General features: G+C 48.0%; 1 long non-coding RNA gene across 1 annotated transcript; it reads right to left on the reverse strand.

The window, feature by feature from the left end:
* Nucleotides 1-11,225: 11,225 nt before the first annotated feature.
* On the reverse strand, nt 11,226-20,549 carry LOC139048545 (uncharacterized). The gene is made up of 3 exons (XR_011507760.1): nt 20,401-20,549; nt 16,079-16,165; nt 11,226-11,767 (listed from the first exon to the last, which is right to left on the reverse strand). It is a non-coding gene; the product is annotated as an uncharacterized lncRNA (long non-coding RNA).
* Between the last annotated feature and the right edge of the window lie 2,705 nt (nt 20,550-23,254).

Genomic DNA, 23,254 nt, shown 5'->3' on the forward strand with positions numbered 1-23,254 from the left:
TATTTAACGGTTTTCTGTGTATCTCGTCACGTCTTCATCCTTTCTGTGCATTTCTGTGCTTTATGTCGTAAACTGCAAACAAATAATCTCAGAATAAACTACAATATCGAAAGCATTCGAAAATAAAAGAAGTTAGAGCAAACGTGCCCTCACACCTGAGGCGGAGAGTGAAAAAAGAAAAAAAGCAACAACGCAAAAAAATTCTTGCCGGTGGAAGTCGGCTCGGAGCTTTTTTAAATCACAGGAAGTAACTGTCGCATCCACATGATAACGCAGATGGGTGAAACCTGTAGAGTGCTATAAATTGCGAATCCACCCAAAGATGCTGGTGGGTAAAGTAAGTTTTCCGAAAAATAGTTTTGATACAGGTCCTCACAACGATTACAAATCAGTGCTCAGTTACATCATTCAAATATATTTTCTCATGAGGGCCTAAAAGAAGGAGCACGTTCACTTTCAGATCGGGCCACTTTTGTTTACAGGGAAACGCTGTCACACTGTCGGAGACGACTTCAAGGTTTGTATTCGCATGAATTTTGCACCGCAATTTAACTCCCTGTCCTAGGCCTTCGCAGGAAAAGGGCAGAATTCATTATAAACTTCACGGCCTAACAAAACGCCGGGCAAGGCTTCACCCTTCGAATTTACCCTCCACTATCCTGTCTTTCATTTTGCCATGATTGAGGATGAAGCGCACTCTGAGTGAAAGCCTGCAGAAAAGTACAGAATCCTTTATTCATGCTAGACCCTATTTAAATGTTGGACGAGGCCTCGCATTTCAAGTTTACCCTTTCGTTTCTCATGTTTGTATTTTGTAATGATTGAGGATGTAAGGCACTTCAAATGAAAACCTGAAGAAAAGTGGTCTTCCAAATGGTGGAAAAATGACACGAGCAAGAATAAAACAAAAAAAGAAACTCGCTGACGGAAAGAATGTGACAGAAATACTGCTTCTTTTCTCAATTTTCTCAATTTTTTTCAAGTTTGCACGTACAGTTCGTTTCCTGTTTTCTGGTTTCGAAGATGATACTTTATAACGTTTCCTTATGTCCCTGAGTACCGTAGCGGTCATTTAGTTTTGGTGCAAGAGAAGGCTTTATAAATAGGCACTCTTGGCTGCATACTCTGCGAGCGCCTGTTCTATACAGGAGCAAATCCACTCTTGCGACGCGTGGGTGTCGTTTTCTCTACTGAACTGTCGTACCCTGTGATGGGCTGTTCTTTTGCTTTCTTTTACATAGATCGCTTCTATGTTTCAAGTTCTAGCATAAATGAGCCCGCAAACCTGCGTTCTGGTCGCAGTAACGGCAGTTTAAAGTGTATGGAAAAGTTCCACTGACAGCAACAGTTGAGTTAAAAAGTACGCCTAAATTTGGAAGCTTTCGGCGTCGTTTCGCGTTTCCGTTAAATGGGCTGCACTTCAAATGTACTTTTTGAAGTCTAGAGAATTCTGATCCTTATATTGGATTAAGGGGGGGGGGGGATTGATTTTGCCGACTGTCGTTAAAAGCGGTGTTAGCTAACCTGAAGCACTGCTTTGGTTAGCAAAGCGCCGGTAATGGGGAAGTTTGCGTAGGAGAATACACTGCGGTTCGACAGTTTTGCGCAAAAGAAGGCAATGCCCTCCTTCATTTTCGACATGATTCATTTTTTTTTCTTTATCGGCATTATCTTGCCGATTCTCCACCAACTCTTTTCATGCCCGAACATGTTGCTGCAATGTGAAAGAAAAGAGTACCTTTCTTTTACTTTATCTAGTGCTTACGACAAGGCAAAAAAAAAATAACTCAAGTACGCGCGAAAGAAGCGGAAACTGGTTGATAATGTTACATTCACAACGTTGATAAAATGAGCATGTCGTGAAATATACGTTTTCATAAATTTAAAGCGGATTGGACGTCAAAGGCAGTAAACCTGTGCAACCTTTGAGTGAACATGCAAACCAAACTGGTTAGGCTGGGGCTGAAATGTTCCACGTTGCTGCTGAGTTTTGCGCCTTTTCAAACTTTCACTGGCTCCCACTACCGTGAAGTTGATACAATGCATGCTTTCAGCTGAATACTGACACCGAACACTTTCCAGACATCCCTCGAGTTTGATGTAAACATTTACATATATTTGCATAGGCACCTCGCTTTAGCCCAGCTGTCGTTTAGAGCTGTCACCCCAGCCGTACGCCGGGAAGCACATTGCTGTTTCTTCTGAAGAGTTAGTTATTTCTCTTTATTTTTTTATGTAAGCAGAAACGAGTTTGTTGCGCTGCCGGATGCAGTACGAAAAATGACTAACATATAAGATGACGCTAATCCTGGCTCGCATTTACGCTTCTATAACGTAGTCTATTACGAAAATACAGCTATTTTGCGAGTCGTAACCCTCGTTTACGGTCTCGAGTGTGCAGGCACTTGCAAGAGTAAGAGGAGCGCTATTTTCAGCGTGAAAAAAATGAACTGCGGTTTAGCTCAGCTAACCCTGGATATGCAAAGCGAAAGCTTCGTTTAGCCTGGTTAAGTCTTGGTTTTACTTGGTTAACCTTTGATGTAGCTGCAATTATTATACTCAGGTATACAATCATTGTTAAGCCAGGTATGACGACTGTGCCTCGGTCGGTCGCTAGACATGACTGTGATTAAGCTTGGGTATACACGCATTGTTCGACGGTGCGACGCGTGTGGTGCCACAGCGAAAGCGCAAGTGCTAGGCATTAAAAGACACGCCGCGAACATGCGTTAGCATCGAAGCACAAACGGACAGGGCACGAACGTGGTCGCTACATTGATAACCCTCTCCAGGGGCTCTATTCTGGACACGCATGGCGGCTGCACGGCCGCCATTATCCGCCATGTTTACTCTCTGATTGGCTGTCGAAAGGTCACGTGTTTTGAAATTTGTGCCGGGAAGCGGAAGTATTGCAAAATGCAATTTTGCGTTTTCATCAAGATGACGAAACGTGACGTGGAGCTGCAAATTTTATGAACTAATACATTTTTTTGGTCCTTGGCAGATATATTGTGATGTTAGCGCTTCAAAAAGAATGTGAGCGGTAGCGTGCACAAGCCAGTGCAATGCATCTGCAATTGCGCGAATATGTGGTGGCGATCCAAGATATGCGCCATGCCAGCTTGCTGATTGGCTGAAGGAATATCTCGTGAGGAGCGTCACAGGAAGGGCTGTTTCGTAATCGTCATTTTGACGATGCGTGACGTTGCGCTGGGCCGCCATTGCTGAGATTTTCCGCCATAATTCTTGCTGCGACGAGCCGCGCGAATTATGCTAATGGGCAGCCATATGCAATGGCAGCCGAGAGGAATGCGTATCGCCACATTTTCCCCGTCGTTTGGCGCCACGAAAATCTTTTGTTCAAAACGCGTGCTCATAGTATTTGCATCGCTCTCGGGTGGTGTTGGCATTTGTGTTTGGGGCCATCGTTTTTTGAAAGAACGCGTTTATACGAAATAATATTGGTTGAATATAGCAAACTTTCAGCAATGTTGTCCACTTTTCACTGCTGCATTTGTATTGTAATCGAGATTAATGCCTTTTCGCACAATCAGACGTTATGACAACGGCATCTTTCTAATTTATAAAAAGAAATGTACGCAAGGCGGCGCCTTGAAGTTTCCTCCCGCGGTGCGAGAAACCAGCGAAATGAACAAGAGATGGCAGCGCCGGCGCTTGCGTCGCTCTAGTGGATATCTCTGGCGCGCGCAACGCTATCGGTGATATTCAACCGTCTCTCAGCCAGCCGAGTCGGGCTGAGTCACTTGCGTTTCACGAAATAGCGATAACGAGGCCTAGAACGTGCGCGCATCACCACTGGTAGGTCGCGTATGTTGTCTCAAGCAAGAAAACAAGGGCATTGGCGCCAACATGCGATGACTCATTGCATTTTCCAGGGACACGCATCCTAGCTATTGAAGCAGACGACGGCTTGTACGCAGCAGACGACGGAAGCGAGAAGCGTTTTCGACGGAATAATCATACGCTTTGAGATAGCTGCTTTATTTTTACTGCGGAGGAAAACTGTTTTGCTTTACCGATAACGCTACATTCAGTGCCTTCATTTCAGTTTCTTAGGCGAAACGTCAAGTTGGCGTCACGTTAAGTAAGCAAAACTGGGCCACCGGCGCCATTTTGTTTGCGTCGCGCCTACGTCACGCACCGAAGAAAATGGCGGAATGTCCAGAATAGCGCCCCAGTGAAGCAGCTTGCCGTGCGATAAGCGCAGGGTGGTCAGACGCCGCTTGGCGACGACGGCTTAAACACTCCCGCTCCCGCGCAGCGCACAGATAAGACGGTCCGGCCTCGTTCCCATCCATGGCCAAGCTCGCACTGACTAGGCGAGCGTGGCGCTCCTCTTAGCCAGGCGCGCGGCGAGTCACGTGGTCAGGCGGCGACCCAGCTGCGGAGAGCGCATGCGCCAAGCCGGCGGCGAAGCTAGGCGCGGCGAGTCACGTGATGCGTTGCCAAGGCTACGGCGCAGCTGCGGTCAAATGAAGGTCAGAGTGCTGGTCACGGCGAAACTCGGCTCGATGCGGTTAGTAAAGCCTTCGCTTCAAAAGGACAGAGACAAACTCGATGCCAACTTTGGGCAGCAGAAATACTGTACGGCTCATGTTTGCGTTAGTCAGGAGAAAGTGCTGCTATCCAGGGACAGCAAATAACGTTTGAGGCAAAGTCATCCGGTTACACTATTTAAGAATAAGAAACGTGTGCTTTCATAAAATTTACGCTGTATGAAGTGTGAACAAAAGGAAGAGTGACATGTCCTCACTTATTCTTGTCTCTCCTTTTTCCTTCTCTCTCGTCTAGTTTTCTCCCTTTGTCCGTCTATCCAAGCGTCTCCTGCACTCACGTTCTGGAGCGCAGCATCCACTGACAGCAAAATCGCAATGGCGACCGAATTACTGCTGCCGGAGTGGAGCTGGTGGCGAGTGCTCGCGGCGTGACCGCACTCCGCAGTCGGATGCTCCCCTTGCACGATTTCACCAAGGACTCCCCCCCCCCCCCCCCCCCAGTGTACGACGACATAAATCTCCCATTGCCTTTTCTGTTCACTTTTCTTGAACAAATACGAAAAGGGAGGATTCGATTTTGACGGTCGTCCATCAAACCTCGCTTTTCAAGTGGCGCACTATTTTGGCGTGCAATAGAGTTGCGCATTGAAGGCTTTTGAGCGGAGACGCATCTCTGCTGTTTAATTTGGCCTCGTAGAGAGCTTTTCTTTTTATTTGGACGAAAGGCCAGCCAGATTTGGTTTGGGGAAACCAAACGACTTCCGATTGCGCAAGTACGTTGAAAGCTGAATGACTCCCTTCGTCTTATCCCGTTTCCTGTGGTACACATTGCCTCAGAAATTGAGCGACGGAAAACAGACGACTTTGGTTTTGATACACAACACCACGGAAGGTTAGGAATGTGGCACAATGGTAGCTTAAAACGCCACCAGTGATCTTGCCCCGCCTGAGCCATGATCAGATGACGACCTAATGACGAAATGGGAGTGAGCAATTTGCTCACCTTGACTATTTCGGTATTTAGCCGAGTTTAATTCGTGTTAATCAGCTTTTCAGAAATAGTGGAGAACATCTTCACTTTGACAAATGAATGGATGGATTAATATTATTTGGGGACACATAGGATATATAACAGCCAACAATGTCGTTTTCGGATGGCAAAGATCTCAAAATTCACGTGGGCGCCCCTCGGGTACTGCCATTAGACTCGCAGTGTGTTCCTAGTGTTGTCGTAGTGTTGTTTCACAGTTTTTATATATATGGAAATAACTAATATAACAGTTTTTTATCGAAGAACAAGAAAACACACGCGGATACAAAAGACTGCGTCATTCGTTTTTGGCACATCTCCTAAAGCCTCTGCTTTCCGCTGTGCACTTCGGCGAATATCATGGGCATGACGTGTACCAGCAAAGTTACGGTATTTCAGAAGTGCGCTATTATTTAGACGCGATTAGTTCACGTGATTCAACCGAAAGAGCGGGGAATGTGGGATTTCTGTGTGGCTTCTTTGTACTCAGTCCTTCATAAAGATGTCGACCGCAACGTTGCAACCCTAACGCAGCAGAACGATGCCCATCTGCGTTAATGCACATATGTGTTGTATAGTCATGCACACGAGATAACTCAACGGGCTTAGAGAATGACGCGATGTTACGCAAGCGCTCCATTCACCTGGAGGAATGTTTGAAAGGAAAGTTTTAGATCGGCCTACCAAATGACCTAGTGCAACTTTGTCGACAAGAGTGCGCCAGAAAGCGAGTGTCATTTGGTTTCCACGTGCTGTGCTAGCAGTCGGCAAAGAGATTACCAAAGATAACCGATTGGCCGTAGCGCTATACATCGACGCTCCCAACTCACACAAGCCGCCGCAGTGGTACTTCGGTAAGTTCTCTGAGCGATGAGAGGCAACTTTGCGACAACTTCGAGAGTTGCATAACCATCACATGTCTATGCAGCGCGCGTTCGAGACATTCGTTAGTGGACCGCTTATCAACGTTTGTACTGTCAGACGAAGACGCGCGTCCTGTATGCGTTAAGTCAATCATTCTTACTGAAACGTTAGGTACACAGCCCAATAACCCGATGCATATTTTCGTGTGCTTTCCATGTAATTTTTTACCCAATCCATATGTATAGTTCAAACGAGTTCCATCTAATTTTCACAAGAATAGCACGTATAACTTCTGGAAGTACCGGATTTCTTACGGAACGTTTCAATGGGAATTAATAATGCTAAAATTAACGATAGCATGAGCAAGTAAAGCGGATAACATGAAACCAGCCAAAGAAAAAATAACCTGTGTTACAGCGTTTAAGAAAAGAACAACAAAGATGCGCGGGTCCCACGTGCTGTGAGAATCAGTTTAAGCGAAGCTCTCATGCGTGTTTGCAAAGAATGCAGTTCTTAGTTAGAAACAAGTTGCTCAGTATCGAGCACACTACCAAGTTGGATACACTTCCAGTAAGAAACATTTCGCTCAACACGCACTTGAATGCGGTGCTCCAATTAACTGATCCCACGCATGACGACTAGTGAATGACGTCGTTGGCATGACAACGACAAACCAATGACGTCGGCGTGACGACAAGGGGTAGACGACACTGCAATGACGACGCACAAAACAAATTATGGGGCTTTACGTGCCAAAAGCACTTTCTGATTATGAGGCACGCCGTTGTGGAGGACTCCGGAAATTTCGACCACCTCGGGATCTTTAACGTGCACCTAAATCTAAGTACACGGGTGTTTTCGCATTTCGCCCCCATCGAAATGCGGCCGCCATGGCCGGGATTCGATCCCGCGACCTCGTGCTCAGCAGCCCAACACCATAGCCACTGAGCAACCACGGCGGGTACAATGAGGACGCCGCCGGAATGACCACGATGACATGCCGATGACTGCGTGGCAACAGCACAATGCCGATGATGGCACAGCGAGGACAGGTTCACCAATAAACCCGAAGAACGTTGCTGGTTTCATTTTGATAGACCATATTGTCCAAGGTAACACATGTCAAGACGCAGTTTTCTTAAATCGAAGATTTGTTTCCCAAAAGAAACAACCTGACAGCTTCCCCGTAGCAGGCCGCATTATCCATTAACAATCTACGGAATGGGAACTCCTAGGCCTGACTTTCAGACGCGCATTATCCATTAACAATCTAAGGAATGGGAACTCCTAGGCCTGACTTTCAGACGCGGGTGCACCGGCAGTGAGGATTACACATCCAACGAGGGCAGATGATTTTTATTTGAGATTAGGAGAGATAAATGAAGTTAGTTCGAGGGCGTGTAATGTTTAGAAAAACTAACCTTTGGTTTATTACGGCAAGAATCTACACCGTTGGGGCATAAATGCAGTAGGCGGCAGCGGATGATGAGGGGAAATAAAAATATTTAGAAATTCGCACGCACAGCGTGGCGTCAGCTGACGCATAACTGTGTCGCCTAGAGACCGCTGTCACCCGTCTGCTGATGTAGTGATCGGAGAGAGGAAGAATATCGTGATGAAGGCAGCTGCAGCAACTCCTGTTCGCGTTTCTCTAAGCACCCTACTCAGATGCTGTCAGACAAGTCAGACTAAACTTCGGCCGAAAGACTCGTCCATATTTGTTGTGACAGAGGGCCCGCAGGAGAAGTCAGAGATAAAAAAACGCAGCGTGCCAATCTAATGTACCCAGAGCATCGAGACAAGGACGGCAATGAAGGGTGCGACAAGCTGCACCGCAAGGCAGAATCTCATGTTTCTCGTGGAAGGCAGGAAAGCGCGCTCGTGTCGGCGACACCCTTTCAGTCAAGGAAAGATAGAGAGAGAAATAATTAGATCGACCGGAGCAAATGCGAAAGGACTGAATGCGAGAGACTGCCTCACGTGACTAAGAAGAGCGACGAACTACGCGGACCGGGGAGAAGAAAAAAAAAAGGATGGAAAACTTTGCCCCGAAGTCAATACGACAGCGAGATTACGCATCTCTACTTTTAGCGAATGGTGCGGGAAATCAAATCAAGTCTGAAAATGGCGAGTCCTTTACCGCAGCGCCGCACGACGTCGACTGCACGACGTGACGAAACGTTGCTTGCGATATTGAATTGAAAAAGTACACGGAGCCGCGAAGATAGCAAAAGATACGAACAGCGCCAGGATGTGTTGTTTCAGCGACGGAGATATATATATATATATATATATATATATATATATATATATAAAAATATATACATATATATATATATATATATATATATATATATATATATATATATATATATATCTATATATATATATATATATATATAAGGTCGTGCGGTACACTATACAGCGGCAATTGATCAAATGATCCAGGAAATAACAATAATCTGCGATGTCTTCCATTGAGAGTAATCCACAATATTGATCTGTCAGAGTATGGTAAAGGTCTGGCGGAATCGAATAAAGTTTCCTGTATAGAGACTAGGCAAAGAAGTCACAAGTGAAAGGCAGGGTTGCTGACTAAGCGAGTCTTGCTTGACTACCCTGCCCTGGGAATTGAAGAAATGACGCTGCAAGATGGGACGAAGGACCTCTGTTAACAGTAAGCACGCGCGCACACGCAAGAAAACCATTAAAAACCTTTAAAAATCCCTAAACAGCGAAGTAGGTTATGAGAGGCGCCTTAGTGGAAGACTGCATACTTATTTTGTCAACCTGGATTTTTTTTCCACTCCAGTGCATGCGGTAGAAGCGCATCGTGATAAAAACCGCTTCACTTATACCCCCTGCGCCACCGTTTACCTGATCGCACTTTTCCTGCCGCCACACTGACGCCACCTAGCGTCGTATTTTAAAGTAAGCGATCTCACTTGCCACAAGCCTGCTTTCGCTTGTTGCGTTGTGAAATGCGCCGAAAGTGCCTCCACTGTGTCGGCTGCATTCAGACTGATTCTCATTCGCGCTCCTCAAAGTGGACCTGTCTACGTTTACGTCGCGAGTCAAGCAACTCGCCGATAAATAAAATCACAATTAACAATATTCACAATTAATCGCCTATTATTTGAGCTTGCTCAAACTGCGCAAGCCTAAAACAGGAAACGGAATTGCCGCTTTGCTCAAAGAAATCTTACTGGCTTACTCCGATGCCGAGTAAGCCATGGTGATTTTGACGTCACCGCTTTCGTCACGCCGGGCATGGCAATGGACATTTCCATTCAAGTAGCATGATGCCGCAGAGTGCACAGGCCTGTTATCTAGGATGCGCTGGTTTAGCCTAGTGGGTAAGCCACTGCACTTTTGAGCGTGGGGACATAGTTTAGAAACTCCCTACCGCCAATGTTTTTCTCCCTCAGAGTTTTTAATACGGTGATTTCTTTATAGCGATCAATGAGGCAAAGTTAGATCGCAGGCGAGAGCTTGCGCGGACAATAAATGCGCGGACAACACAGCCTTTCCAGAGCGAAGGTGACGTGGCGTCGTGGCGATGCCCTCCTCTCCCTTCACGCAGCACCTAGCATGCGAGAGCAGCAACAAGTGTCCTCATTCGCCCGCACTGCTCTGTCGAGGCGCGCACGTGACCTGGTGTCTCAGCCAATGGGAAATTAGGTTGCCTGTTTCGCTGCTGCAGACGCCGGCTTTTTCTCTCATGGGGCCACTTGGTGCTTCCTTATCAAAAAGTCCGGAAGACACCAGGAACTAGTCGTTTTCTGCAAACATCAGAATGATAATTTTCTTTTTCACGAACTTTTTATTAGAACGTTTATGTTTTGTACATTTAATATTCTTCTAAGGGGGTTAAGGACGCCCTGATTAAGTATAGTTTTTATTTCTCACCACGCTTTACCCAGAGCTCGAAGTAGCAGTCTTGAGTGAAGATGTTGCACGATCGAAGCCAACCTCCGCATTTCGTTTACCTGCTCCGCCTTCTTCCCGTACCTAATTCATAATATGCAAAAGCTCGTTTAGACTAGCCTTTGTCTCTTTTTCTCCGAACCTAAGTCATTTGTTTCTCCCTTTTCTATGAGGCGCTAGAAGATAGACAGCCGATGTTTCAATGCGATTTTTTCTATACCTGTGCTGGACTCGCCGGCGCGGTAATAAATGTCAAAATCCCTGCTTCACGAGAGACGTAAGAAACGTTCGCCATCGTATAGGCCAAATTCACGACGCACAGGTGACTCCAGTTTGGAATTGTAGCATGTTTGAAGATGTGACAGCTCTGTGAACATGAACGAACTGAACCAATGGCTTAGCCTGCTAGCACAAGGATACGGCCACGCCAAGCTGGTTCGTATTTGTTCAAATCCAACTTTTTTTCCGCACAGCAATAGTTCAGGTTGTGCGTTCCCTACCTTTCACAACGCAATAAACAAACGCGATAAACACTCATCAGAAAGTCTGGCGGCCATTCAAGCAAATGGAGAAAAATCACTTGCTTCTGGAAATTACGGTACGTTCACCGTTCCGGGAATGGGTAAGGGCACTTCAAGCTGGAACAGTATAGCACACGACGAAATGGTAATACACGCACCTCTACGGCTCATTTATTTGTAGTACCCAGTTGTATAACTTTGACACAGGGACGACTAAAATAGCAGCGCCGGAATAAAACTTTCCGGCTAACAGAAGTGTCTCATGAGCACTGACAAAGCTTTACGATTTGCCTAATTGCGCGCGAGCCACGGAACTTCGTTTTAGTCCACTCCGCAAAACAATGGGAGGGGGGGGGGGGGGGTTGCGCTTGCGTTCAACCATTTTTTCAGGGCCCGCAAACAATGAGCGAAGCGCACTCACATCGCAATGAGTCGGTTACCGCCACTCCGAAGAGGGACGAAATAAGTCGCAAAACAGAAGCAAAGGTCGAGCTGCAGTTTAATTTTTTCCGCTCGCAGAGATCCACTCGAGGGGCACAAAAGCCCGCGCAGCTGAAAACTCGACTGTGAGGCACCTGGGATTATAATTGGCGAGCGGGCCAGAACAGACGGCTTGAAAAAAAGTTCGAGTTTGTGAGCGAGTGTTAGCCGCGCCCTTAGCGAGGAAAGGTGTTTAACGAACGTGGCCCACGCTGGATGTTTTGGTGGACTATATACGCGCACGCAAAATGGCAACAAACAAAGGCCGCCAAAAGGTAGTCTCCTGACGCAGAAGTCCTGTCCAAATTTGCAAACAGCACTTTGTTGCGCTCGCTCGAGTCTGTCGTTTACATTTCTTTTGTCACCAATCACGATGTCGGCGTCCGCTCTGCCATGAGCTCCAGAGTCCCGTCAGCACACGCAGCCCTCTGCAAACAGAATGGGAATGCGTCAAGAGAGGTCACTGCGAGGCCGCCGTTGATAACCGTACTTTGCTTTTGGCGGCTTAAATTATACGGCCATTTGCCATATGGTGTTGATGAGTGAGCATTAGGAGAGTCAGAGTGGCAAAAAGTGTGGGAAGCCTGTGATGTGGTAAACTGACACACACACACACACACACACACACACACACACACACACACACACACACACACACACACACACACACACACACACACACACGCGCGCGCACGCACGCACGCACGCACGCACGCACGCACGCACACACACACACACACACACACACACACATATATATATACATATATACCTAGCCCGAATCTAGCCAGAACTCACAGGAAGCCAACAAACAATGACACAAAGGAGAGCGTAGGGGAAATAATATGTACTTCCTAACTGAATTTAAGAAAGAAGAAAAGATAAATAATTGAAGCTAAACTAGATGAAGAAACAAGTGGCTGCAGGTAGGATAGGATCCGACGTCCTCGCATTGCATCCTGCCCTTCGCTCCTCGAAGAGGCAGCACGCGTGTCGACTAAGGAGACTGAACATCACTTTGCGATGTAGTCAACGCGGTTTCAAATCGTAAATCACAGAGCTGGGACCTCAAAATGGCGCGGCGTAACGCTAACGAATTCCTCTCCCGCTGACCGCTAAATCACCACTGTTTCGTTTTTTTTTTGCGATAAGAATTATGCGGATGCTGGAGGCGCATTTGCACCGTTGCCGCCGGCGCCGCCGTTGTCGTCGTCGTGCTGTCACTGTATCGATTCCCGCGTGCGGTCCACACGCGAAGGGTTATACGGACTCCAGAGACTCGAGAGACAAGCAGTGCGTTTGGTTGCCAAAAAAAAAGAAAGAAAGACAAGTGTACCAAACCCTCGTGCTCCACTCCACTGTACAGTGAAACCAATGCAGCCCTCTTCCTTTTCTTCCTTTCTTTTTTTTTGCGCGCAATTACAATCGACGTTATGCTCAGCAGTAGCGTTGAGACCGCGCTATGGTCCACACAGTGGACAGTGTACACTTCAAGATACAAACCTCGCTCCCATTTTTAGAACGTTCAAGTGCTAAGCCTACCACGCCACTGGCTGCGCCTCGTTGCGACAGCGTTTTGAGACGCCTGGTAGCTGCCATGGCGCTGTTTCTGACACTCGAGGAAACTGCTAGTGGAAGTTGCCTCGCGCGTCGCGTCATGCCAGCGTGTCGCCCCACAGTATTCGTAGAGCACCGTCTGAAGAACTTCAGCACAACGCTTGAACTGGCTATCGTTTTCATTACTGGGCCCTTTGCGCAAACTCTCGAATTTTTTTTCCGGAAATATATGAATGCCTTTGGTGGGCCTTTTCTATAGAAACTTCGGGTGGAAAAACCACAGATTGGTATTTAATTGAGCACAGTTTGGTGCAGAAGGAGTGATTCACTGGGTTTAGCATTGGTGCTAGGTGCACTTTTTGCAGTGTTGCATTTCGGCTGACTACATGCCTTTTTCCACAGGTACCGTTGCATATAGATTCATTTTACCGTTATATTTCCTTTATACCTAGCTGGAGCGGAACACGAATACATTTACAGAGAAAGGATAACAAATAATGAGATGTTTGTGTTTACCTGGCATGTTATATCTTTTTTTGTATGTGTGCTTAGAAGTTTACGACTTCCTTGCCCTCGAACTTTGCATGGACGAAGCCTAATTAAGCCTTTGTCCGATACTCCGCCGTTTCTCATTGGAAAATAAAAGTTTCTTTCCTTTTTGCCAAGATGCAGGATATGATCAAGGGACTCCGTAGCCGAACACTTTCTGAACAAATTTCGACCTGCTGCGATTCTTAACACTCTTACAAAGCATTTTTTCCTAGTTTTCTGCTAATCAAACTCCGCCTCAGATCAGATTGAGGACACCATATCTGCTGAGTACTCTGCACCCGGTGGATGAAAAAGTAAATAAACTGAGCCTCTTTAAAGCGACATGAATTGGAAGTTGACAGACCTGAGGCAAGATGTTGCTTCTTTCTTTTTTTTCTTAGCCAAAATAATTATTTGCCAATGGTAGCCGCACGAAGTGAACGCATACTGCGATATGCTAACCTTTAACTGACAACACGATGGCGCAGCTTTTCTGGTCCACTTGTGAGAACGTTAAAGCAAAATAGCCATAAAATCAGGTTGGTTCATGTAGCTATGGGTATCGAATGTCCTATCTCTCCGCGTGGTGAGGCAGTTGGCAATGCGCGAATTCCCACTTCCTCTTCTTATTTTTTCACACATGCTGTTCATGCGCGCTAAACATCATTTACTAAGGTTGTTTTACTCCACTTTGGGAGTGCCAATTTTTTTTTGCTTTATTCATAAATCATCCTAGACGCGTCCTAAACGACATACTGTTGCTCAGTGGCTATGGTGTTAGGCTGCTGAGCACGAGGTCGCGGGATCGAATCCCGGTCACGGCGGCCGCATTTCGATGGGGGCGAAATGCGAAAACACCCGTGTACTTAGATTTAGGTGCACGTCAAAGAACCCCAGGTGATCTAAATTTCCGGAGTCCTTCACTACGGCGTGCCTCATAATCAGAAAGTTGTTTTGGCACGTAAAAACCCATAATTTTTTTTTTAATTTTAACGACATACTGCATGTGTTCGCAATACCGTATTCAGCCTTCGTATTCAGCCTTCCGCGCACCTGAGTGAAGCATCAGGGGCAGCAAAAGAAAACAATTATTCCTCATAATTTCTTGGCAGAATGGATGGTTATGGATCCCTGGTAGATCCGTGGCACCTCCCCTGTAACGCAAATGACCGCTGCAGAGGGGCCTACTAGTGTTATTTACGGAAACAACGAGTTTAGGAGAAATGTATAGGTAACTTCGTCTTTTTTTTATCATTTTGTTATATAAGTTCCTTCTGTAAATAGTTGTTTTTATTTTCAGCGTCGTGTTAATAATCGGTTTATTTTCGTCCCTGATATTTAAGGCCGTATGGACGAGCATTCCTGCGGCGATATGATTTTACATACTTTGGCTTTCCAAGCCCAATCACTCGCCGAAACTCTGTCGCGTGCGTCTGCGAATGACACGGAAGACGAAGAAGACCACCGCCTTCCTCGCGACGCATTCTTCCCTGTCGCCGTTTCCGAGAGTCCCCGCGTCTCCGTGGAACGCCGCACTGAACCTGCAGGAGGAGCGGGGAGGACGCCTCGCGAACGCAACCACGATGGCTCGTGAAGGCAAAGTCACCGCCGACGACGACCGAAGCAGACGCCGCCGGCCACAGCGACGCGGCTCGACTCCGGGTCGAAGCGCCGAAGGGAGGGCCCCTCCTGAACGCAGCCAGCTGGCGAAATACCAACGCAGCCTGCAGTGGTCAGCGACTACGACTCTGCAGGTTCCAGCGTCAGCAGCGGCAGCGGCTTCCCGCCACCTTTGCCCACGGCCTGCACACAGTCCAGCGAGCTGCCCGGTTCGACGACCGCCGCACGAATCTGTCATCGGCGAACCTGGGTGGCACGTTGAACTTTTCTCGCTTTGCGTGCGAGATTCGGGCGTCGCTGTGGTCTTCTAGCCTAGATCACGGAGGTGACTTCGCTTACAGCGAGGGCGAAGCAGCTGTCTTCGCCGCTTCGCGCGGCTCTTGAACTGACGAACGTGGCGACGTGTGCATCGCTTCCCGCTCGGCCCGCTACGTGTCGACGTCGGCGAGGAGCGTGGCGAAGCCGTCGCTCAGGATTGCGGCGTTTAATGTGATTTTTGGGGGAGTGCTGGAGCACGCGTAGAGCTTCTGCAGCACTGGAGAAGGCGACTGGTCCAGGCTTGGACCTCTATGAATAAACATTGATTAACGAAAAAAAATTATTTCGAGTATCTTTTCGTTCTCGGTGAGCCTGGCAGAAAACTGTATTGCTTAACACTGCGCTACAATAGAGTCTCGATTATTTGTAATTACTCCTGCAATATGCAGGAAGAAAGCAAGGACAAAGTCAGGCAGGCACGTATAGATCACCAGTCGCTTACGCTGCTAGAGAGCCTACCATAGTGTGTCTTATTCCTTTTCTTTCTTCTTTTTTTCTATGAATGAGCCCTGAGAAATATTCCAATCTTTGAGTTGCGCAATATTTCGTTTTTGAGTACTTCTTTTTGACATCACTGACTGCCCGTACATAGACAGAGGGACCAAAAGGGCGACGAAGACAGCGCTTGTCTCCGTCGTTCTTCCGGTCACTCTGTCTATGTACGCGCTTTAAGTGATGTTTCCAATGGTATACCAACTAGCCCGTAGCCAAACCTTGATTTTTACGCCTCTTCGTATTTCGTTAGGTGCAATCTTCATTAACTCCAGTGCGACCGATCCTCCCTCGTGGGTATGAGCCATCTGTTGAAAAGAGAACAATGCGAATAACCCACCGCAAACTGGGCAGTATATTATGAGGGACGGGATGCGAAACGGGCAGCCTTGGGGTGCATGTAATAGAACGCGATTCAGTAAAAACTGTTTCAGAGCCCACAAAAGTGGGGTTGCCACTAACAACCAGTGTTGCTTATGGGGTTTAAACCCCCCCACTCATACCTACCAATGCGCATAATTTGCAGTTACCAAGAATTTGCCAAATTCTGGCGCACCTCGAAATGAACCCACAGCGTTACGAATACTCCCGTATAATACTGTACACGAAGACCTCCGTATAACTAATATTTAACTATACAACGTTTTCTTCCTTTGAACAAGGCATAGTCACTTCAGCACAAGCATAGCTTTTTTTTTCTGTCTAGAAGGGGGGTGGGGGGGACTTTCATTCACGTACATTTTTTTATCGGCTGTTGTGCCACTGAGTCTAGTCACTTTAACAGCTTCGTTCCATAAGACCACGGTAAGCTCATTCGTCTATCATTTGTGGTGCGTTCTCTGTGTTGTTTTAAGCTGAGAACTCGGAACTCGAGTCTGCTTCGCACTTTTGTTTACTCTAGCCTCAGCGCGTCGCCTCCAAAGCTGTTGCGGACCATTTCTCCGATATCGATCGGTTGTGTTATTGTCCCGTGTTGACATAACCGCAGACGTGCCGCATGCCCGACAACAGAACACACGCTGAAGCAGAAGTGCAGATAAACCTATCTTTTTTTTTCTTTTTGCGGCTATGGGACAACAACATGCCGAGGGAAAATAATTTTTGCCTTGCCTTTCAGCCTCACGGAAAACAACTCCTTGTAATACGACAGGCAAAGCCCAGAAACCTATCTTCTGTGAGGGCTCCTCTGGGTCGGCCCAAATATATTGCCTCTGGCCAGCATCGTTGCTACCACGCATGAGGCTACCACGCACGAGGTGCATCTGAGTGTAAGTCAGTACGGCTTCAGCTCTGCATCGACGGAAATATCTGCGGTCCGAGTTCTGTCTCACGTGTCGCTTCTTGCGTTTCATCCATGTTGTTTTCATCCATGCTTGTTCCTGGCTTTCTTTTATGCCATGCTTTTTCGTGTTCGCTTGATTCGAATTGACATGTCGAAAGATGTATTTAAACTGTCGATGTTATTGGATAATAACGTTCATTTGCTGTGTATTGATATCTCCATCAATGTTGTGTTAGTAACCGAGGGTCTTACTACAGTTCTTTCATTTTGGGACCCTCGTCTGTATATTCTGTGATTGCGTAACTAACTTTTTTGGAACCAATAAATTTGAATCTGAATCTGAATCGGCGATGAGCCTGCAGTGAACAGGACATGCACTCGTACGTCACGTTCTGCTTGCCATCGAACGCAGAACCTTTTCTCTTGTTCCGCTGTCGCGGTATTTTATCCTTCTAGTGCGCTTGTGCGTTGTTTTCTATTGCGATAACAAATATTGGACACTCCAGGCGCATTTCGCCGTCGCCGTGATGTCCCGTATAAAGTCTACGGGCGACAACACCCTGGCCGCGCGCCGTATGCTGTATGTGCGAGTGGACAGCAGGCGAGGGGAGCCGACGATCGTGGGCCAAGCTGGCGCACGCGAGGAAGGAAAGAGGGGAGCAAAGAGATCACGAGCGGTGGTGGGAGGATAGGAGGGAGAGAGAGGTGGGCGGCATTGGGTTCCGGCAGCAACTGCGCATTTTAACGCGATAGCGTTAAGGAGATCGTGTCGCAGAAAAGCCGGTGTCGTCGGCGTCGGCGTCCGCGGCATTGACCGTGAGCGATAAATCACGGCAGGCACTTCATAAATAAAAAGCAACTCCCAAGATGTGCTCGGTGGGAATCGAACCAGGGTCTCCGGAGTGTGAGACGGAGACGCTACCACTCAGCCACGAGTTCGATGCTTCCAAGCGGTACAAATGCGCCTCTAGTGAATGCGGTGTTTCCTTCGAAACGAGCCGTGGTAAGTTATACTGCGGTGTATATCGCTAATTATTGGGATGACGATCGCGGCTCCATCTCCCGCACGAAAGGGAGGAAAGGGAGGAGGCAGCGCGGGAGGGAGGGGAAGGCGGCTTCGATATACTCGACCAGCAAGTGCGTACTTTGCCCGACAACGCGCGGATGCGCGCGCCGTATCTTGAAAGGGACTGTGCACACGGCTCATGCTTTTGTGCGCGCTGTGTTCGCTGCTCTTGCGTTGAAGCGATAGCCAGCACGAAGGTCACTTCGCTCGCTGCTGCTGCCGCAAATGCTCACGCCAGCGTTTTCACAGTCAGTGTCCGCGGTCATCGAGTGTAACGTGTTCGTGCTTGCCAGTGCGCGCTGACACCATGCTTCTTAAAAGTTAGATCATGGGTTTTGACGTGTAAAATCTACAATCTCATTATGAGGCACACCTTAGTGGTAGACTCCGGAAATTTGGACCACCTGGGGTCCTTTAACGTGCTCCTGAATCTAAGTACACGGGTGTTTTACGTTTCGCCTCCATCGAAATTGAGCCGCCGTGGGCGGTCTTCAGCCCCGCGACCTGGTGTGACGCCATGCGTGTTACATAAAGAAAGACATTTAGCGAGAGCAGACACTCCCTAGCGCACAGCGGCCGAACTGACTGTAGCACACCAATCCGCCGGCATTATTGCCTGAATCACACTTCCGGTTTCGGTTTTGTGCGTGTGCGTTTTGAACGCTGGCTGGCACGTGTTGCGCCGGCTGCACTTGTCAGCACACATTTTTTTTTTAGCTTGCACTGCTCAACCGTGCGCTGTTCTAGTGTTCAATCATTTCATTCTTTAGTAAAAACGATTGCGAACGATGTTTACAAGCCTACATCGAAACTGTGCAACGTGGATTTTTTGTGTAATAAGGAAATGTGTATATTGCTCTATGCAAACGGTCGTTTTGGACTTTTTGTGTATTCATCCGATGTTGTGGCACCAGGTAAGCAGCAGTAGTTCCCGTAGGAAGGTCCACCGGATGGCGTTAGGTGGACCCGCAGTTTGGGTTTGAGACCTTATATGAATACTGCGTCTATAGGCGAAACGTACGAAAGTGGTCAATTGGGCGGCATTTTAAAAAAAGCATTGCTCTTCTACATACACGGCGCAGAATATACCCCACTCGTCCCAAACAATTCCATACATAAAATATGACGAAACCATCCGATTTACAAGTATTCCCCATTCCCGGGCCTTATTCCCGGCACTTTAAGAGCACAAGTACACGGGCGACTGCGCGTTTCCAAAACAACTTAGCCTCAGACGATGCGATGGTAAGCTACATGCACAGAAGTGGCCACAGCACAGGCTACCAGCCAGATCATGATATCCGCTGACAGATTTCCTTTTACTCGCACTCAAGACAAATGCGTGGGCGTGAATCCTGTTTACAGTCATTCAGAAAACAGAATTTTCAAGTTCTTGGTTTTTGAGATCCTCGGCGTTATCTTTGGCGCATTCCGCCAGCGCAAGTAACACATTCCCGTGTTGTCACTCTTGGCAATCGCTCGTCGCGTTTTCGACAAGCGTGAGTTCCCAAAGAAAGTATATGTTGCTGCGGGCCCATAAAAAGCGTCACAAACTAATCCCACTAAGACTCAGTACAAGCCAAATTTGTCGCCACAGCTAAGAAGATGCGTTTCGCTACCTGCGTAACGATGCCAGAAGCGGCAAGCATGCCTCATAAGCACGCCAAAAAGTAAAGAAGTGAATTACAATATCGTTGGGGGTCAGAGAAAAACTTGTCCCAGTAAGCTTCAGTATACACGCAAAACTAGCTGCGTTACACAGCCGAGCTGCTCTACGCTAACTACGTCACAAGACCGGGTATGGTGAGCGTGCGTAAGAACTACCAAACAAGTTACAATAAAAAAAATTAGGGCGTATTAGGTGCCAAAACCACTTTCTGATTATGAGGCACGCCGTAGTGGAGGACTGCGGAAATTTCGACCACCTGGGGTTCTTTAACGCGCACCTAAATCTATGTACACGGGTGTTTTCGCCCCCATCGATATGCGGCCGCCGGGGTCGGGATTCGATCCCGCGACCTCGGGCTCAGCCGCCTAACACCATAGCCACTTAGCAACCACACCGGGCAAGTTACAATAACGTTTGGACCCATAGAGAACATCGGAAACATCTCCCAGCACGAGCGATTAAGTCAAATTAACTGCGCCAGGGCGGCCGAGCTGTATTCCGCAGACTGTCCCACAAGATTGCTCACCTTGCCGCATTGCAATAGGGCATGGTGCCGTGTCCAAGTGCAGAAGGAACACAAGGACACGCCGGGAGCCCAACAAACCAGGCCGCATCCAGAACAGACACACAAGTCGCCGAAAAACCGAACTTCACATGCACAGCCGGCCTCGCTGACTTCGGTGGCCTGTCTAGCGCACGACGCATGCATCTGTCGCACCTGGCGTGTCGTCAGCTTGTTGCTGGGTGACGTAATAGAAATAAGTCCCAATGTAAAAGTATGTTTGTACCCAAAGCTATTTAGGTTTATCAGGAAAGGATGAAAAAAACAATGTCTATTAACTTGATCTCACACTCTTTCATTTTTTTTTTTCGATGCTCGCGGCAGTTGACAGGTGGCATTAGTACAAGCGTCACGTATTTCCTGTGGCCAATTTTTCGCCCAGTCTCCCCGCTTGTTGAATTTCCTTCTCTGTGTCAGGAAAGGTACTACTGGCCGCGTCGGACCACCGACGTCACCCGTTATTTCAAGATAAGCCGAGACTGTCAGCGACGCAAGACACCACCGACAGAGCCAGCAGGATTACTACAGCCGATCGAACCTCCTTGCCGACCATTTTATCCGATCGGGATGGATTTTTTGGGACCGTTTCCGACATCTACATACGGAAATAAGTGGATCGTCGTGGCGACGGACTATCTCAGCCGCTTCGCTGAAAGGGAAATGGCTCCCAACAAGAACAACATAAACGGACAGCCATCAGCAGGCGGCGCGAAAGGAGACGGGCAAATCGGTCGTCGCAACATGCGCCCGAGGAAGGGGAAGCCTCTGCCACCATTACCGAAGAATGACATCAAGATAATACTGAAGCCACACAAAGGACTAATGCTCAAGGAATATCTGAGAACAGAAATACCGCAAGCGATTATTCGGGCTACCGGGACGATAATGACAGGAAACGGACCGAACCAGCGAAAAATCACTGGAGAAGATTTCATACTGCGAATCCGAGAGGGAACAAATATCATCATCGTCTCCACACCTTCACTGGAAGTGGCGGACGTCATTCGTCGAGTCACGTGCCTGGAGCTGCGAGGCAAGCAACACCCATTCAACGTGTACGTAGCGGATCCAGATGATAGCTACAAAGGGGTGGTGCACGGATTCCCAGCACACACCGAATCAGCAGATCTCCAGCAACACCTGCGCGTCAGGACCCAAGGAGTCACTATCGAAAGGGCCCGAATGCTTGGAAGCTCCAATACCGCTCTCCTCACCTTCTCGGGAGGCACGCGCCCCAAATGCGTGTACTACATGGGAGTAGAGATGCGGTGCACGGAGTACAGGCCAACAATCCAAATGTGCCTGGAGTGCATGCAAGAGGGACACCGCTCGGACGTTTGTCCGAACCCCAAGAACATATGCCGTGGCTGCGGACTCGAAAATCCACCCCCACAAGGACACGAATGTGTAGTGAAGTGCGCCGTGTGCAGGGCGGCGGGGCACGAGACGCGTCGGTGCCCGAACAAACTGATTGCCGCCAAGCGCGTGAAGACGACTCGCCAGTCTCGATCGCGGGAGCGGTCGGGACAGAACACCAAAAAGGCACCGGGGCGCTGGTTCGAGTCCATGGAAGAGGAGGACTTCTACCGGCACCGATCGGGATCCAGATCTCCACACGGAAGCAGAGCGAAGAGCAATACTCCGTCGAGGGACCCCTCCAGCTCCAGGGCTTCACAGCGGTCAAATTCGCCACTGCCTAAAAAACAGCAGGTGAGCTGGGCGAGGGTTGTTTCTCCCACTGCTCCAAAACAGAATACTGGTGAAAATGATAAACGCATTCAAAAATTGGAAAAGGAAAATGCGCGACTAAGAGAACAGCTCTCAGGAGAAGAACGCAAACGACAATCACTTGAGAAACAAGTGTCAGAGTTAGAGGCGCGCTTCAATAGCACAATACCACAGCAGGAAATGCCGCGTCAATCTGAAGAAATAGCCAAAGCGAAAGCGGCGGCAGATATAAACTCCGTCTCCGCACAGTCTCCGACAACCCAAATCTCAAAAAACGCGCAGATAACGGCAGCGCAGATCCAGACAATGATCGCGGAAAACTTGAAAATATTTATGCATGAAATGATGACATTAATTACCCAAAGGTTAACGGAACTTCAACAACAGTGCACGAAGGACTTCGAGAAACACAAGGGGTTCGTGGCGGAACAGCTTAGGGCAGTCTCGAAGGCTGTTCCCACCAAAAAACGCGCAATTGCGATAGGAGCGGGTTCGGCAAAAACTAAAATAAGCCACTGCGTAACAGAATCCGACGGCCCGGACACGGAAACGTCACGGGCTTAAAATAAGAGTGGGCAACATGGCTAATCACGCTAAGAAATCGCAACGAATACAAAATTCAGACCAATTAGAGATATGGCAATGGAACTGCCGCTCCTTCTCCAGGAAAGCGGCAGTGTTCCACCAGTTTATCAAAAACTCCGGAATCGCTCCGGACGTGATATGTCTGCAGGAGGTCGGGGCCAAGCCGGCCAAATTGCAGGGATACTACACTCTGAGCGATCCTCAAAATTCGAAGATCGCCACGCTGGTGAGCAAGTCGATAAACGCTCAAATATTAACACTTCCGCCAACTGAGGGAGAGACTAATTCCATAGTTATCAGTGTGATGCCAAAGAAACGAAGTAAGGCACACACACTAATCACAAATCTGTACAGTCCTCCCCAAAGCAAAGGGAACGACCTACCCCACATTCTCTCAGCAACAAAAGATTTAGCGGGCACCAGGGATAAGGCGGTGATAGTGGGTGACTTTAATGCACCCCACATACTATGGGGATACGCGAAAACGTCGCCCAAAGGGTTCCTA

The sequence above is a fragment of the Dermacentor albipictus genome, chromosome 8 (genome assembly GCF_038994185.2).
Source record: "Dermacentor albipictus isolate Rhodes 1998 colony chromosome 8, USDA_Dalb.pri_finalv2, whole genome shotgun sequence".
Lineage (NCBI taxonomy): Eukaryota > Metazoa > Arthropoda > Arachnida > Ixodida > Ixodidae > Dermacentor > Dermacentor albipictus.